The following is an 18,464-nucleotide window of genomic DNA, read 5'->3' on the forward strand; positions in this document are numbered from 1 at the left end:
AGGTGATCATTTAGATCCGGTTGGACTAGGGAGAGCCTGGTTTTGAGTGCTTTCTTCATTAACAATTCTGTAGGGGGAACCCCAGTGAGCCAGTGGAATCGCGTCTGGTAGCTGAGCAGAACCCAAGATAAGCGAGCCTACAAGGAGCCTTCCATCACGCATTTCAAGCACTGCTTGATAGTTTGGACTGCCCATTGCGCTTGACCATTGGATGCGGGAATAAACAGGCAGCAGCCGAGCGAATCCCAAAAGGGCACCTGTGGTATATGAACAGTCCTTTATGCGTGTTGATGCATGTCAATCATTTTGAAGATTCAGCCAGCTCCTGTGTCACGTAGGCTGAGGTTAGGTCCAACTTGGTGAACGACTTCCCCCCCCTAATGTTGCGAATAGGTCATCCGCCTTGGGTAGCGGGTACTGGTCTTGTAACGAGACTCGGTTGTTCGTTATCTTGTAGTCTCTGCAGATTCTGATCGTGCTATCGCTTTTCAACACCAGAACAATCGGACTGGCCCACTCGTTGAACTCGACTGGTGATATGATTCCCTCTCATTGAAGTCTGTCCAGTTCGATCTCGACTTTCTCCCTCATCATATATGGAACCGCTCGAGCCTTTTGATGGACGGGCCTTGCATTGGGGACTAGATGGATCTGCACCTTGGCGCCTGTGAAGTTGCCGATGCCTGGTTCAATTATCAATGGAAACTTGCTTAGCATTTGGGCGCACAAGGCATCACCCATTGAAGATAGTGCTTTGATGTCATCCCAGTTCCATCGAATCTTTCCCAACCAGCTTCTGCTGAATAGCGTTGGGCCATCGCCTGATACAATGCACAGTGATAAATCATGCACAGCTCCATCGTATGATACCTTAACTGCCGCACTGCTAGTGACTGGTATGAGCTCTTTGGCGTAGATGCGCAGCTTTGTCTGAATCGGGCTCAGTTTGGACCTTTGTGCCTTGTTGCCCCACAGTTTCTCAAAAGCCTTCTGGCTCATAATTGACTGACTCGCCCCTTTGTCCAACTCCATTGATACTGGAATGCCGTTCAATTTGACTTTCAGCATGATAAGAGGTCTCTTGGTGGTGAAGGTGTGTACCCCATACACTTCTTCCCCGGGTTGAGTTGCCTCTCTTGTTTGTTCAGCGCCGGATCGATCATCCCCTGCCGACTCTGCCACAGTCGCAGCACTCTTGCACATTCGCTGGAGGCGCCCCATTGTTTCGCAGCCTTTGCACATGTAGTGCTTGAATCGACATTGATGGGCTCGATGATTACCCCCGCAGCGCCAACATGGTGCTAATGGATTTGCATTCACGCCTGATGGCGGACTCTGAGTTATCCTAGGTCTTGCAGCTGCAGATGTGTAGGCCCTGCCATATGCAATTCTGCCTGCTAGTGTCATTATTTTATGCACAATACTTGCCGGTGAGCTTCGATGCTGGGAAGATATCTGTCTAGTATTATCGCTCGTGGATATGAATGCCTGGCCTTGCTCAGGTCTAGAGATTCGGCGGACAGCAGCTTGCGAAGAATGACCTCGTGGCCGATGCCAAGCACAAAAAGGTCCCGCAGCATTTCCCCCAAAAATCCAGCAAATTCGCAAGTTCCCGCAAGGCGTCTCAGGTCAACGACATAACGCGCCATGTCCTGGCCCTCGAAGCGGTGGTACATGTAGAAGCGATACCTGGCCATTAAGACGCTCTCCTTCGGCTTGAGGTGGTTCCGAACCAGCGTACACAACTCTGTATATGTCTTCTCCGCTGGTTTCTCCGGTCTTAGCAGATTCTTGATGAGGCTGTATATTGTGGACCAACACACGGTGAGGAGAATCGCCCTGCGCTTGATCACTTTATTGTTCCCATCCAGCTCATTGGCCATGAAGTACTGGTCGTGACGCTCAATGAAGGCATCCCAATCATCACCCTCTACAAATCTCTCTAAAATACCAACGGCAGCCATGACCGCATGATAGTTCATAATCTGTTACTCATCGTCAATTGGTAAGTATGGAAGAACTCTACAAGACTGAGTACTGTGAGTTTAAACTGATGTGACCTTAGTCTCTTTAATACAACTCCAGAGTGCATAAGCAGCATGACAGACAACCTTTTATACTCCCTTGCACGATTAGTGTAGGTGACCCTTGGGCCTCCAACAGTTGCACTGTCTGGTGGCATGTCTTGCACAGTTACAATGTTTACATACATAACACATTCAAAATGGCCGCACCGGCAGGCACCAGGAGTAATACTCCAATTAAGTCAGATTTTTTTGTAAATAATACATATTAATGAGCAAAATGTTGGTAAGTTTTCAATATTGGAACTTCTACCACCATCAACTCCTCTTACAGTTTACAATACCACTGAGCAAATAGTTTAATTTTGTTCTTTAATCCTCCCTGTTTCAATTGAAATCATTTGTTTCACCCTCCTCTCCCAACGCTGTGGGTTCCTTGGCGAGATATGCATCAGTTTCTCTCCAGAATCTTGCCTTTCGTAAGAGGGTGGGATCACTGCTGATCAACCTGCCCACACATAAAGAAAGAAAGACTTGCATTTACATAGTGCCTTTCTTGACCACCGGACATCTCAAAGCACTTTACTGCCAATGAAGTACTTTTGGAGTGTAGTCACTGTTGTAATGTGGGAAACGCGGCAGCCAACTTGTGCACAAGCAAGCTCCCACAAACAGTAATGTGATAGTGACTTGATATTCTGTTTTTTGTTATGTTGATTGAGGGATATATATTCGCCAGTACACTGGGATAACTCCCCTGCTCTTTTTCGAAATAGTACCCTGGGATCTGTTATGCCCACTTGAGAGGGCAGACCAGGCATCGGTTTTAACATCTCATCTGAAAGACAGCACCTCCGACAGTGCAGCACTCCCTCAGCACTGAACTGGAGTGTCAGCCTAGATTTTTGTGCTCAAGTTCCTGGAGTGGGACTATGACATCACAACCTTCTGACTCAGAGATGAGTGTGCTTCCCACTGAGCCACAGCTGACAAAAAGCACTTTTGGCCAGGCTCATTGGATAACAATCTGGATCAGCAGCCCAAACAAGTTTTTTTTACTTCCTTATGCCAGGGCTGCTGAGGTCAACTGTAGCTTCCCTCCCACAAATCTTGGTTGAGATCATCAAACTCAGCGCGGGAAGTGACTGAGGCTTGGGTATTGCCCTGGTCTATTTGGCTCAGCTACACACTGGTTTAATCAGCCGATTCACCGGAGTCGGTGGTTTAATTTTGTTAAGTACTCTTTATGGTACTCAATGAGAAACTTCAGTTATGTGGAGAGATGGAAGATGAAAGAAGCTGGGAATGTTCTCCTCACCGAAGCTTAGGGGATACTTAATAGATGTGTTCAAAATTATGAGGGGTTTGGATAGATTAGTTCAGGAGAAACTGATCCCACTGGCAGCAGGGTCGATAACCAGAGGTCACAGATTGAAGATAATTAGCAAAAGAACCGGAGGGGAGGTGAACAATGTTCCCGTTAATTTTTATTTTTTTATTCAAAATACCGTGCGTGCAGAGTTTTTCCTATTTCAAAGCCGGTGAGCCAGTTGCTCGGGAACTGCAGAGCGCTGCATGGCCGCGCAAATTAACGGGAACATTGGAGGTGAGAATAAAATGTTAAATGTTGCGACTTGTTATCATCTGGAATGCACTGCCTGAAAGGGCGGTGGAAGCTGATTCAATAGTAACTTTCAAAAGGAATTGGATAAAAACTTTAAAAAGGGAAAAAAAAATCAGGGCTGTGGGGAAAAAGGGGGGAGTGGGACTAATTGGATAGCTGTTTCAAAGACCAGCACAGGTACAATGGCATCCTCTGTGGTGTATCATTCTATGATTAACAAATACATTAGTCTGATATTATAATAACAAATAAGTATGCTTGGAAAAAAGCTAAACATTTATAGCTAGTACAGGAAATCATTTTATATTTAAATTAGTTCACCGGAGCATGCTGTGAAACACAGATTCGCACATAACGATACATCTACGATAATCTCTGGCATCATATTTCAGGAACAAAGGGACTGTCTCTTTTTGATATTTCCTCATGGATAGTAAAGTGAATTCTGTCCTCTGACATTGAAATTTATACTTTTACAAGGACAATTATTATAACAATTAGTATACTTTTTGTTTCTAAAGAGTGACTTATGGTGAAACAACTCTTAAAATGTTCTAACTGTGCAAAGGATCTGAAATAAATGCTTTCTTCAAAAGAGAGTTCTGGTGTTTTATAGTTGGGATAGTTCAGTGGCAAGCTGTGCAGAACTTTGCTAACTTCAGCAAAGGTACAAAGTGAAATTTGAACTGCAGCCTTCCCATCCTTAATTATGTTTTTCATTAATAAAATCAATATACCATCTGTTCCAAATAATAAAACCACATGCAAGCATTAAAACAAACACTTCACTCATTTATTAAATGAACAACAAACTCATGAATCATCACATTTATATGCATTTTTAATTCAACACAGCAGTTCTGTAACCTTATTAAATTTCAGCACCATCGACAGTTTTATGTTGTTGCAGGACTGGGTGGTGCAGTGGCTTAGCACACTGTCCTTTCACCCCAGGACCTGATGTGCAAATCAGCCCAGAGTGAGAAACTGTGAATCTTTTCTCTCTTTCTGGCTGTGAGGATCTTGCTTGAAATGCGTTAGGGCAGCTTCACTCCATTTATTATTGTTACTGCCATATAATGCAGTTAACCTACTGATTTTAAATTGAATAATTGACTGGTGTGACATGTGTCTTGTATTGATATATGAAATGATATTCTGTGGAGGACAGCAGGCCAAGGTTGAACAGTTGAGGTGTAGCAATAGAAGAATATTTTGAAGTTTTGCTTGATTACCTTTGGCGATCTGGAAAGATTTATTTCAAAACCCTCCTTCAGGTAATTAAATGGTTGGGGTAAAGTCCCTGATATGGTTGATATATATTCAGTTCACGATTTTAACTCTGTGTGGGAATTTTGGGTTGGAGCACATAATCTAAGCTAACATTTCAGTGCAGTATTAAGAGAGTATTGAGAGAGTACTGAAGGAATGAGAATCCACACTTGTAAAAGTTAATTTTCTGTGCCAGAGAGGGTGTTTGGCAATAATTAAGACTTATCATACCGTTAAAAGTTCACTTACACTGGAATGGACAAGCCCTAACTTTTTCTGGTGAGCTTAGTGTGTGTCTATCATGTAAGTACTGCAACATCATGCCCTTCCAAGTGTTTTGATGCCGGGTCTCTCAGTGAGATACTGATATAGCAAAGCTTCTGGAGGAACAGGGTAACTCAGACAGCAATTTCCTGATTTCCGCGTTTAACTGCACATGTGCTATTGCTGAAAGTTGCTGTCCAACTTATAGTAATAATGGTGAGCGCCGATAGCCTCATCGTTATTTTTACCACAAAATTCCAGCCAATAAAAACCATGGAATCAACAGTATTACATAAAAGATAATTTACAAGGAAGCAATGTTCTCTTTTACCCATTTCACTTGAACTGAACAATTAAATAAACTATAGGATTAAAGATTTAAATTATCCAAATATTTGTACATGGAATTATGTTACTTCCAATATGGTTTAATTACTGTTCTATCAAAATCGGGATAACTGCATTTATTTCATTTATTATTTGAAATGGGCGCACCTCCCCCACCAGTAATTGTTTTAGGTTTTAAAATTCAGCAACTCTAGAATATTGCCTATTTGAGAAACTAACCTCTTGATAAGATGGAAGGTGTTAAGCTGTATCCCCGACCCCACACATCGCCAATGAACCATTGGAAGCATTTTAATAAAAGTATACTTGACCTTTGTATCCTGGCCAATCCCAGATGCCAATGAAAGAAAACTATTGACAGGGGATCAACTGTGTAAGAAAAAGAAGATATTCTCTCTCTAGATGGATGATGTAAAATAAAGAGCTAGTAATCAGTGTGGTAGATGTAGAGCTAAATCATCCATTTCATTGGTAGCTCGTTCCTTTCTTATAAGACTCATAATGTTATGATATATTATTATGCATTTAATACCTGAAAGGTGACAGATGGTATTTCCTTTCATCGAAATTTTAGGTTTTTTTAAATTGTTTTTATTATTAACTTAATAGCTTACCTACGGGTTGTAGCCAGAGGTTCATGCATGCTCTGAAATGCACCTCGTGTATTTAGTACCAAATGTTTTAAAGAGCAATCTTGCCTGAACATTGTCAGATTTTCAACCTCTCTCCTCTCCAAGGTTCTTGCACGTGTTCTTGCCTCCCAATCACTGTTTGAATCTCTCCAATCAGATTTACTACCTGATACAGCACTTGAACAGCCACAACTAAAGTCACAAAGACATTGCGGGCACAATTTGGCCGCTATGAGGCCCCTTAAAGTTCCAAAATGGCATCCATGGCGCACATGCACACTTCTGACATGAAGTGCCATAATGGTAAAGGGTTTATCACGCAGGCGCCTAACGTCCACTGGTAGCATGCAGAGTAGGCAGATCATAACTTGTGTGCAATGCTGATTTGATTCCAGCACTGCCATTCTGGAACTCCACGCTGCAGCCTACACCCTCCCTGAACCTCTCACAGCTGAACATGTGTTCAATGGCATGAAAGACATCTCCACCAGCTCTATTTAAAAGGATCATCTACTAACCTACCTACAGGTTAGTGGCTGGTTTATTTCTTCTGGCTATTGTTGTAATTGTTTGAGTTTTGGGCACTTTCTATAGTTGGTTAAAAATAATCGACAGGGAATGGTCTACTTTTTTGCTAACATGCACAGGCCAGTTGTTCCAGATATGGATGAACCAGTAGGCCTCCGTCTTGGCACTGAGCTTGGCTAGGTGAATGAGCAGAGGCCTCACAGAGCAGGACAAGTTGCCAGAAGAGGAAGGGGAGTAGGACTATCAGCAGGAGAGCAGATCCACAGAGGGGCTTTAGCGAATAGATCTGTTGGAGAACAAATGGCAGGATTGCTGTCATGCCCTGGAAGCCGCTTTGCACACTTGTATATGTAAATTCCTGACCCTGCAGTACAGACTTACACGAGGCACATGCTGAAGTCAAGGCCACTCTGGACCTGCATCTTTATTTCACAGCTCTCGACTGCTACACTTGCCTGAGACCTGCCTTTATATACCTGTGTGGGACAGGTGTGCAGTGTCTCCTGCAAGTGCACCCTTGGTGGTAAAGTATTCTTGTGGTTACAGGTCATATCTAGTTACAGTCATGTATAGCATGGTAAGATACAGTTATGTACAGGAGTGTGAGATACATGACAACACCCTCCCCCAAGGTCTTATTGTCTTTACAGATTCAGTCTCTCAGGTGGTCTACACACTCGCGTGGAGCGTCTTAGTTGTGGTTCAGTTGTTTGCCTTGGTGCCTGTTTTTCTTTCGGTGTGATTGTTGGTATCTCGCCTGGGCTGTCTGTTTTGTTCAGTATGGTTGCTGGTATCTCACCTGGGTTGTTTATTGAGACTGCCCTTTCCTCAGGTTGTTCCCTCTGTCTGTCCACCAGGTGGGGTGTGAGTTCCACATTGTAGTCTGCCTCTGGTTCTGCAGTGTTGTTGGTGAATCTACTCTTTACTTGGTCTACATGCCTCCGGCAGGTTTTGCCATTGCCCATTTGTACAACCAGTAGCCTGTTTCCTTCCTTGCCTGTTACTGTCCCTGCAAGCCATTTGGGACCCCTGCCATAGTTTAGCACAAACACTTTGTCCCCTATCTCATTCCACCTCCCCCTCGAATTTCGGTCATGGTACTCAGTTAGCTTCCGGCGCTTTGCCTCAACAATTTCATGCATGTCTGGGAGGATTAACGAGAGCCTAGTCTTTAAGGTTCGTTTCATCAATAGCTGCGCAGGGGGAACCCCAGTCAACGAATGCGGACAAAATCTGTATCCCAGCAGCAGTCGCGACAGGCAGCTCTGCAGCGTGGGACCTTGGATTTTTAGCATGCCTTGTTTAACGATTTGCACTGCTCGCTCCACCTGGCCATTGGAGGCCAGCTTGAACGGTGCCATCTTAATGTGATTTATGCCATGGTCAACTATAAAATCTTGGAATTCTGCGCTGGTGAACACGGACCATTATCACTGACGAATATATCAGGAATTCCGTGCATTGCAAACATGGTTCTAAGGCTCTCCACAGTGGTGGAGGTGGTGCTCGAGTTTAAAATGGTGCACTCGATCCACTTTGAAAATGCATCATTGACTACGAGGAACATTTTGCCCATGAATGGGCCCGCATAGTCTACATCACCCGCGACCACGGTTTGGTATACCAGGGCCAAGGGCTTAGGGGGGCCTCCCTGGGGGCATTGCTGAGTTGTGCACAAATGGTGCACCGCCAGACACAGGACTCCAAGTCCACGTCAATGCCAGGCCACCAGACATGGGATCTGGCTATGGCCTTCATAAGGACGATCCCTGGGTGCTCGCAGTGGAGCTCCCGGATAAACGCCTCTCTGCCTCGCAAGGGCATAACTATTCGGCTGCCCCACATCAGGCAGTCAGCCTGTAGTGATAGTTCATGCATGCGTCTATGGAAAGGTTTGATCTCCTCGGGGCAGGCATCGCGAGCCTCTGCCCAGTCACCAGTTAAAACACATCTTTTGACTAAGGATAACGTGGGGTCGCTGGTCGCCCAGGCTCTGATTTGGCGAGCCGTCATGGGCGAACCTGTGGATTCAAAGGCATTGATTGCCATGACCATCTCACAGTCCTGTTCGTCGGACCCTTCCATGGTCACCAGTGGTAGCCTGCTAAGCGTGTCGGCACTGTTGTCTGTGCCTGGTCTGTGCTTTATTGTGTAGTCATAAGACGCCAGCATGAGTGCCCACCGCTGAATGCGCGCTGAGTCGTTGATGTTTATTGCCTTGCACTCGGATAGCAGGGATGTGAAGGGTTTGTCGTCAGTTTCTAACGTGAACTTGGCCCCGAAAAGATATTGGTGCATCTTTTTGACACCGTACACGTTCGCGAGCGCCTCCTTCTCAACCATACCGTACCCGCGCTCCGCCCGCGAAAGTGACCTGGAGGCATCAGCAATGGGTTGTAACTTACCCGCATCATTGACATGCTGTAAAATGCACCCGATCCCGTACGCTGACGCATCACATGTAAGAACTAGCTTTTTAACCTGAGTCAAAAAAGGCTAAAACACTGTTGGAACATAGAAGGTTGCGTGCTTTATTGAAGGCGCGTTTTTGGGCGTCCCCCCAAAACCAATCGCACCCCTTTCTGAGTAGCACGTGGAGAGGCTCCAGCAGTGTGCTTAAGTTCTGCATAAAGTTTCCAAAGTAATTGAGGAGCCCGAGAAAGGCGCGCAGTTCCGAGACATTCCGGGGCCTGGGTGCCAGATGAATTGCTTCGGTTTTGGATTCTGTTGGGCGGATTCCAGCGGCAATCCTTCTGCCCAAAATTCAACCTCGGGCGTGAGAAACAGACACTTAGATTTCTTAACTCTTAGGCCTACCCGATCCAATCGACTTAGTACTTCCTCCAAATTGCGGAGATGGGAGTCAGTGTCCCTGCCCGTGATGAGTATGTCATCTTGAAACACAACCATCCCCGGGATGGACTTGAGCAGACTCTCCATGTTGCGCTGGAATATAGCAGCTGCCGACCTGATGCCGAATGGGCATCGATTGTACATAAAAAGGCCTCGATGTGTATTGATGGTGGTGAGTAGCTTAGACTCTTCGGTCAGTTATTGCGTCATATACGCAGATGTGAGATCTAGTTTCGAGAAAAGCTTTCCTCCAGCCAATGTGGCAAATAGGTCCTCCGCTTTGGGCAGCGGGTATTGGTCCTGTCGGGAGATTCTGTTTATGGTAGACTTGTAGGCCCCAAGTTTCCACATGATTTGCTCCTGATTTTTTAGGAGCAACTGGTGGAGAACGGAATATCTTAGAAATCGGAATTCTCCACATTCAAGTTTTCTGCAGTTCTAGTCAGATAGAACAGTTTCACTTTTGAACAGAATTTTTTTCTCAAAAGGGGGCGTGTCCGGCCACTGACTCCTGATTTGAAAGTTTCCACAGTGAAAACGTACTCCAAACTAACTTAGAATGGAGCAAGTGAAGATTTTTGTACGCTTGAAAAAACCTTGTCTACACATTAAAAAATCAGGCGCAGGTTACAAATTAGGCGTCAGGAACGAGGTGGGGGTGGAGGGGGGGTGGGGAAGGGAAGTCATTAAATTCTACAATAAATCCTTAGTTATACTTATACAAATAAATCCAACCTGAATAAAAATTTATAAGCAAAGAAAAGATTAAATAAACCATGTTCCTACCTGTGTGAAAATGCTTCAGGCAGGCCTTTCAGGCAGCGGTTGGCCGTCGGGACCGACCGACGGCAGGGGGAGAAAGCTGCAAGAAGCCTCAGTGCTGATCATGGAAGGGCAATGTGGTTTTATTAAAAAATTTAAAAAATTGAACAGCTACAAAGAATTTGAATAGTCTCAAACAAGTGCATGTGTCCCGTTTATCACAGTCTATCTTTAATTACAGAATGCACTCCCTCACACACAGAAATATCAAGAAAATTAAAATACAAGCCTTTGCAAGGGTTCAATAAACAAATTTTCACTTTTTCTGCAGCACTTTTTAAAATGGCCGAGTGCCAAAGTTTACTTCAGACTGCGCGTGCGCGAACGCTCCAACGCGCACGCGCAGGGTTGCCGGCACCAAAAAAACTCATTTAAATTGTACCCGCCCCCTCCTACTTACAAAATTGGCGCGAGTGGTAGGCTCCGCCCCCTGTGCGCCGCGCCAAGCAGACATCGAGCTGCAAGGCGCTCGAGAATACCGCATTTTTTTCAGGCACCGTTTTCGGCGCGAAAAACGGGCGCCCAGCTCGGAGGGGCGCCTGTTTTGCCGCGTGTGGAAACTTGAGGCCGTAATCCCCACAGATTCGTACGGATCCATCAGGCTTCATGATGGGGACGATGGGACTTGGCCAGTCGCTAAATTCCACGGGTGAGATAATGCCTTCCCGCAGAAGCCGGTTCAGTTCGTGTTCAATCTTTTTCCTCATCACATAAGGCACAGCTCTAGCCTTGTGATGGACCGGTCTGGCATCCTGTGTGATGTAGATTTTAACTTTAGCCCCTTTGAAGGTGCCCACACCTGGCTGAAAAAGATGTTCAGAACGACTTAGAACTGTTGAGCAGGAGCTCCATTCCTCTGACGACATGGCGTGAACATCATCCCATTTCCAATTTAGTTGTGCCAGCCAGCTTCTCCCCAACAGTGCTGGGAGTTCTCCGGGGACATTCCACAGGGGAAGTAGTTCACCGTCCCTTTGTGTGTGACTGAGAGCATGGCGCTGCCAAGGACTGGAATGATTTCTTTGGTGTCGATCCTTGTGAGTTTTGGTCTGTTGCTTTTGTGCAGCCACAGCTGTTCAAATTGTTGGATGCTCATGAGAGATTGACTAGCTCCCGTGTCCAGTTCCATGTTGACGGGTATCCCATTGCGTAGGATCCTCATCATTATTGGAGGCGTCTTTTTGTAAGAACAGTGGACATTGATCATGTTGACCCGCTGTACCTCAGTGTCCCGGGCACTGTCCCCACCGTCTTCTGGTTCGCTTTCCGACCCTTCCGATTCGTATACCAGCCGAGCTGCTGTTTTTCTGCACATGCGAGCCAGATGCCCTGTATAGTTGCAGTTTCTGCAAACAGCATGCTGAAATCGACACCCCATTATTGAGTGCCTTCCCCCACATCTCCAGCACAGATCGCTTCCATTGTTTCTGAAGGATGAGCTGCATCTGGCTGATCTCTCTTGAGCTTCTCTCAGTCTGTAGTTGATTGCTCGCATTGTGGGTTGATGAGGTGTGAACGGCCGTTCATGTGGCCCTTGATGGCTTCTGGCGCCACTGCCTGCTGTTGAAGGCCTGCTCTCCTGCCTTTGTCTGTGTGTGGGGGTCGCGGCTTGTTTCACGCTGTGAACCCCTTGTTCCGATGCTTCGTTAGTTGCTGTATAGATCAACCTCGTTTCTTCTCCTACCAAGAATGTCTGTGCGACCAGTGCTGCTGCCTCTAGGATCAAGTTCTTGGTCTCGATAAGCTTTCGGAATATGTCTGCGTGGCCTATTCCTTCAATAAAAAAGTCACTCAATACTTCTCTCCTTAGTTCATCGGAGAACTCACATAAACTAGCCAGCCTCCGAAGTTCCGCCACAAAGTCGGGTATGCTCTGGCCCACACAGCGTCTGTAGTTGTAGAACCTGTGTCTGGCCATGTGTAGGCTGCTCGCTGGCTTCAGGTGGTCTCTCACCAGTGTGCTCAACTCCTCAAACGAGGAGCTAGCTGGTTTATCGGGTGCCAGCAGGTCCTTCGTTGAGGCGTATGTTTTCGAGCCACAGATGGTCAAGAGATGGGCTCTTCTCTTGTCTGCCTTATCGTCACCCAACCAGTCTTTGGTTACAAAGCTTTGCTGGAGCCTTTCTATAAAGTCCTCCCAATTGCCTCCAGCATTGTATTTCTCATCTGAGCTGTTGGTAGCCATTCTGTGGATTCTGTGATCCCGTAACTCGTCGCCACTGTAAAGTCCTGACCCTGCAGTACAGACTTACACGAGGCACATGCTGAAGTCAAGGTCACTCTGGACCTGCACCTTTATTTCACAGCTCTCGAGTGCCACATTTGCCTGAGACCTGCCTTTATATACTTGTGTGGAACAGGTATGCAGTGTCTCCTGCAAGTGCACCCCTGGTGGTAAAGTATGCTTGTGGTTACAGGTCATATCTAGTTACAGTCATGTATAGCATGGTAAGATACAGTTATATACAGTAGTGTGAGATACATGACAGTATCTAGAGCCATGATGGCAGCAGACTGAGCTTCCACTGCAGCACAGACTTTGGCAGGATGTTGCTTGTGCTGCCTCTTGTTGGCTGGCGTGAATATGATGGTAAGTACTGCAGGGAATCAAATACAGCCAAGGTGATCTCCTAGACGGATCGGAGAGGAATTCTTCCCAGATTTTTTCCCCAATTGGCCTGGGTTTTTATCTGGTTTTTGCCTCTCCCAGGAGATAACATGACTCTGTTGGGAATGTAGAATGTTTTCGTATAAGGGGTGTCACAGTTGTGTGGGGCAGACTGGTTGGGCTGGGTGCTCTTTACCTTTCCACAATTATTCATTGTTCATAGGTTTATATGTAACCTTCAGGGCTGCTGACTGAGGGCCGTGCGGCTCTTTGTCGGCCGGCGCGGACATGATGGGCCAAAATGGCCTCCTTCTGCACTGTAAATTTCTATGTTTCAATGCAACGGAAGCTGAGACATCGGCCATCAGATGCTGCATCACGGTGGGTTCTACAGGTGTGCTGCTGGAAACATAGAAACATAGAAAATACGTGCAGGAGTAAGCCATTCAGCCCTTCGAGCCTGCACCACCATTCAATAAGATCATGGCTGATCATTCCCTCAGTACCCCTTTCCTGCTTTCTCTCCATACCCCTTGATCCCCTTAGCCGTAAGGGCCATATCTAACTCCCTCTTGAATATATCCAATGAACTGGCATCAACAACTCTCTGCGGCAGGGAATTCCACAGGTCAACAACACTCTGAGTGAAGAAGTTTCTCCTCATCTCAGTCCTAAATGGCCTATCCCTTATCCTAAGACTATGTCCCCTGGTTCTGGACTTCCCCAACATCGGGAACATTCTTCCCGCATTTAACCTGTCCAGTCCCGTCAGAATCTTATAAGTTTCTATGAGATCCCCTCTCATCCTTCTAAACTCCAGTGAATAAAGGCCCAGTTGATCCAATCTCTCCTCATATGACAGTCCAGCCATCCCTGGAATTAGTCTGGTGAACCTTCGCTGCACTCCCTCAATAGCAAGAACCTCCTTCCTCAGATTAGGAGACCAAAACTGAACACAATATTCCAGGTGAGGCCTCACGAAGGCCCTGCACACCTGCAGTAAGACCTCCCTGCTCCTATACTCAAATCCCCTAGCTATGAAGGCCAACATACCATTTGCCTTCTTCACCGCCTGTTGTACCTGCATGCCAACCTTCAATGACTGATGAACCATGACACCCAGGTCTCGTTGCACCTCCCCTTTTCCTAATCTGCTGCCAAGTATTCCATGTTGGAAAGGATGGGCTCCAAATTCTGTGAAAAGCCATATGCCAAGTTGGTGCTGGACTCCTCCGTGCCCCGTGCTCCTTAACCTTGATGGTAGGCATTCAGGCAGGGTTCCCAGTGCACCAAGCATTTGGGGTGTACACCCATCAGCTGCCTTCTGTAGCCTGGCCCATCAAAGTCATCATCTGAGTCCACTGCAGCAGAACTAGTGTGTGACCTTGCCCTCCGGCGAGTTGGCACCTGCGCTATCCTTTCCCCCCGCCGCAGTTCACTTATGCCCGGTATTGCACCACATGCAGATCCTGACTCTATCCTATCCTCTAAATTTCACTCAGTGTCAGTATCTGAGCTGGTGGCTGCGACTGAAATCAAGTGATGATGTATCTTCATTTTCACTGTCTTCCTGTGTTTTCTCCACTCCTGGGGCAGAGAGCAGTTCTTGGGTATGCGAAAAGAAAAAGGGACAAGGGTATGGTTGTGGTGATGGGAGAGGAGAAATTAAGAAGTCCACACATACACCAGCTGCAGCTTCTCTGTCAGATTGTGGAAAAGGGAGAAATGGGATGAGAAAAGGAGGATTAGTTATGTGGATCCCCTCATCGTCAATGGCTTCAGTCCCGCTGGTGGCCATAGCCTCAGCAATGGCCCTTCCCATAATAGCCACCACCATCTCCCCCATGGGGGTTCGAACATACAGGTGCATCTTTCCCCCTCCTGCTTCCTCTGGTTGCGCATCACCTTCTCCTGCAAGAGAGAGGGAAGTGTGTCAGTGAGTGTCGTGCGAGCTGTGAAATGTGGGTTTGAGGCTTGCAACATTGCTAAGTCTGTGAAGGTGAGGTGAAGCGTATGAATGTTGAGTTTGAGTCCTGATTGACGGAGATTGTTGGTAGATGAGTGATGAGTGCATAATGAATTAAACAGTGGCTGAGCCTAGTGGTGCAGTTGGTGAGATCTAGAATTTAAAGATGCACTCGTGTGAGATCATTAATCCATGTTCTTGGAGCTGTATGCCTGACATTGACCTGCTCCGCTATCTCTTGCCACTGCCTTCTGAGCATGTGTTTTGAGGGCTTCCGGACCCTTCTGAGTGTACAGGACATCTCTCCTTTCCACCTCTTCTATCAAGGCCTCCAGTGCAGTGTCTGGAAACCTTGGTGCATGCTCTCCCGCATAGTCAGCAATTGTTGATTGGTGCACAGCACACTAATCCCAATAATCTCAGCACCTCCAGCAGACACAGCGCACCTTTCCTTTAAGTATTGCAGGCTAGCTTTAATTAGTGTTGAGAAGTAACCATATTAGTAACCATGCATGCAGCCAATAAACATTGTGAGTAGCGCTGTCTGCACGCAGAAATCATTATAATGAGCAGGCAGCACAAAGTTAGCATGCTGTCTGCATTCTACTGAACTGACACAGGTTAATAGCGCATTGCGATCCCCGCACCCATTTTCGGGGGTTAACTAATTTAACCCCCATCCTCTGTGACTGTGACCATGGTGAATTATTTCCTCCTTGTTCTCCTCGACCTTTCTACAGCCTTTGACATGGTCATGACAACATCATCCATCCAACATCTTTTCACCATTGCCTTTGCTTGGTTCTACTCTGACCCCAGCTGATCATAGTGAGAGCATCTCAGCAATAGATTTTCTTCAAGCCCCCACACTGTTAATCTTCAGCCCCACCCTCAAGGATCTTTTCTTGCCTCCTTCTCTTCCTCATTTACATGCTGCCCCTGAATGACGTCATCTGCAGAAATGTCTCAGGTTCTAGATATACACTAGCAACATCCAGCTACTAATTCTCTATCTTCTCTCTCAACCTTTCATTGGCTCTGTGTTTTCAGACTGCATGTGTATACAGTGTTAGATGAGCAACAATTTCCTCCAGTTAAACATTTGGAGGAGTGAAGGCATCATCTTTGGCCCCTGCCACAAACTCCAAATCCTTGCCATTGATTCCATTGAGGACCTTTCGTCAGCATATATCCCTATCCTATTCTGCCCTGAGCTGAGCTTCTGGCCCCATATCCTCTCCATCATGAAGACCATCTAGTTCCACCTCCATAATATCACCTGTTTCTGACCATGCCTCAGCCCATCTGCTGCGGAACTTTCATCCACGCTTTTCTTACCTCCAAACTCTTCTATTCCAATGCTCTCCTGGCCGACATCTCATTTTCCATGCTCTATAAACTTCACCTCATTGAAAGCTCTTCTGCCCATAACGTATCCTGTCCCACTCTTGCTCACCCATCACCCTTGCTGACCTACATTAGTTCAAATATAAAATTCTCATTCTTGTGTTTAAATCTTTTCAAGACCTGGCCCTTCCCTATTTCTGTGACATCCTCCAGAGCTGCAATGCCAGCCCAAACTCCCATTCCTCTGACTCTAACCTCTTGTGAATCTCCCCTCTCTTTGTCCGACCAATGTCAAGTGTGCCTTTAGCTGTCTAGGCCCCAAGCACTGGAATTTGCTCCCTAATCCCCTCTGCCTATCCATCTCCCATTTTAAGGCCCTCCTTAAAATCCACCTCTTTTACTCAGCTTATCTCCTTTGTCTCAATGTCCATCTAGTCTGATTTCCCTTCCGTGCAACACCTTGGGACATTGTTTTTACATTAAAGGCATTATATTCTGTAAATGCAAGTTATCGCTGTTTACAAGAAAAGAAATGCTGGGATCAGTGACACATGTTTTGTGTCATTATTAGGGGGCAGAAAATGCTCTGCTTGACACTGTGTAAATGTATTTGAAATGTTTGTTCTTTTGACTTTGTGACAGATCTATACTTCCTCCCATGTCTGCCATTACAAATATTTTGAGTTTAACAAATAAAAAACTTAAAATGTAAAATTACATTGCAAGATTTCATACTGCTAGATATGCAAGGGATGATTTTCTGATCATCCTGCGATTTCCTGATATGCGTAGCCAGTGGGTGAGATTCCATGCCAACAGCACATCCTTGGATTAAAAACAGAAAATGCTGGAAATACTCCGCAGGTCAGGCAGCATCTGTGGAGAGCGAAACAGGGTTAACATTTCAGGTCTATGACCTTTCATCAGCACACACTTGGATACAGGCTCTGTGGCATAAATTGCAACACAAATTTACTCTATGATAAATAGAGTGGAATACAAGCTTTTACATGGCAAACTATGTAAAGAACCGTGTCTGACTGAGAACTTCCAGATGTAGCAATGCATCACATGTGGTTTCAGATCATTTATCTTTAGCTTTTAGTAATAGATCAAACTGTTACAATAAACTCGGCCCCAAAACTTGCTATGGCAGGCCAACGAACGGCGCGTGTTGTTAGTTAGGTTTGCCCTTGCTCAATTAATATCGATGATATTTTGCACTGTGTGCAAGATGGAAATGGCGCGGTGCTCTCTACAGGATATCTGGGACCTGAGTGAACAGAGCAAACAACTGTATATCTCCTTAACCAATGTGAAATAGGTAATGCAAAATCTGAACAAAGAAATGTAAGTTAGAATATTTAATTTAATGTCCAACCGGGTACAGAAAAAGAAATAGAGAGGGGAGAAAACATTGATTAACAGAGAGAGAGAAAAGAGACAAAGAAAAAGTAAAAAATAAGTTAAAACATTTTTTTTAACAACAATTAAAACCTAAAGGAATGGGACTCCACACATGTAATAGTTACTTTTCAATACCAGAAATGTTAACTGGCAATAATTAACACTAATCACTGCATTTAGATTGAAAAGGACAAGCCCTAACTTTCTATGGCGAGTTTATTTCATCGCTGCCATCCAAGTATAGGAAGTACATGCTGTTCAACGTATTTGAATAGAGTGTCAGACAGCGCGATGCCCTTTTTGCGAAGCTAATGGGGAAGTGGTGCATCTCAGACAGCAACCTCCAGATTTCTGTGTTTAATCGTGCATCTGCCCTTATTTGAGGTTGCTGCAGCATTTGCACATAACAACGAGCACTATTAGCCTCGCCGTTATTTTGACGACAATTTTTGGACCATTATTTTAGCTTAAATACTAATAAAACACATAGGGGGATACTTTCAGTTTCCAGAAATCAAGATGTAAATCTTACCACTTTTTATTTATTTTACTGGTAGTAAATAGAAATGTTAACTACTACAATTTACTACTGGGTGATTTTGTTCTATAGACCTTGTTAGCTATACTTGCAGAAGCCTGAGTAATCAGTATTCATCTGTAATTATATTCATTCGCCATCCCTTAATTAACTTAAAAGCAACAACTTATCAAATAATGCTCAGGAATGTTAGTCAAGTTCCAGAGAATGGGAAATTGTATGAAATTAAGC

This window comes from Pristiophorus japonicus, chromosome 12 (genome assembly GCF_044704955.1).
Source record: "Pristiophorus japonicus isolate sPriJap1 chromosome 12, sPriJap1.hap1, whole genome shotgun sequence".
Classification (NCBI taxonomy): domain Eukaryota; kingdom Metazoa; phylum Chordata; class Chondrichthyes; family Pristiophoridae; genus Pristiophorus; species Pristiophorus japonicus.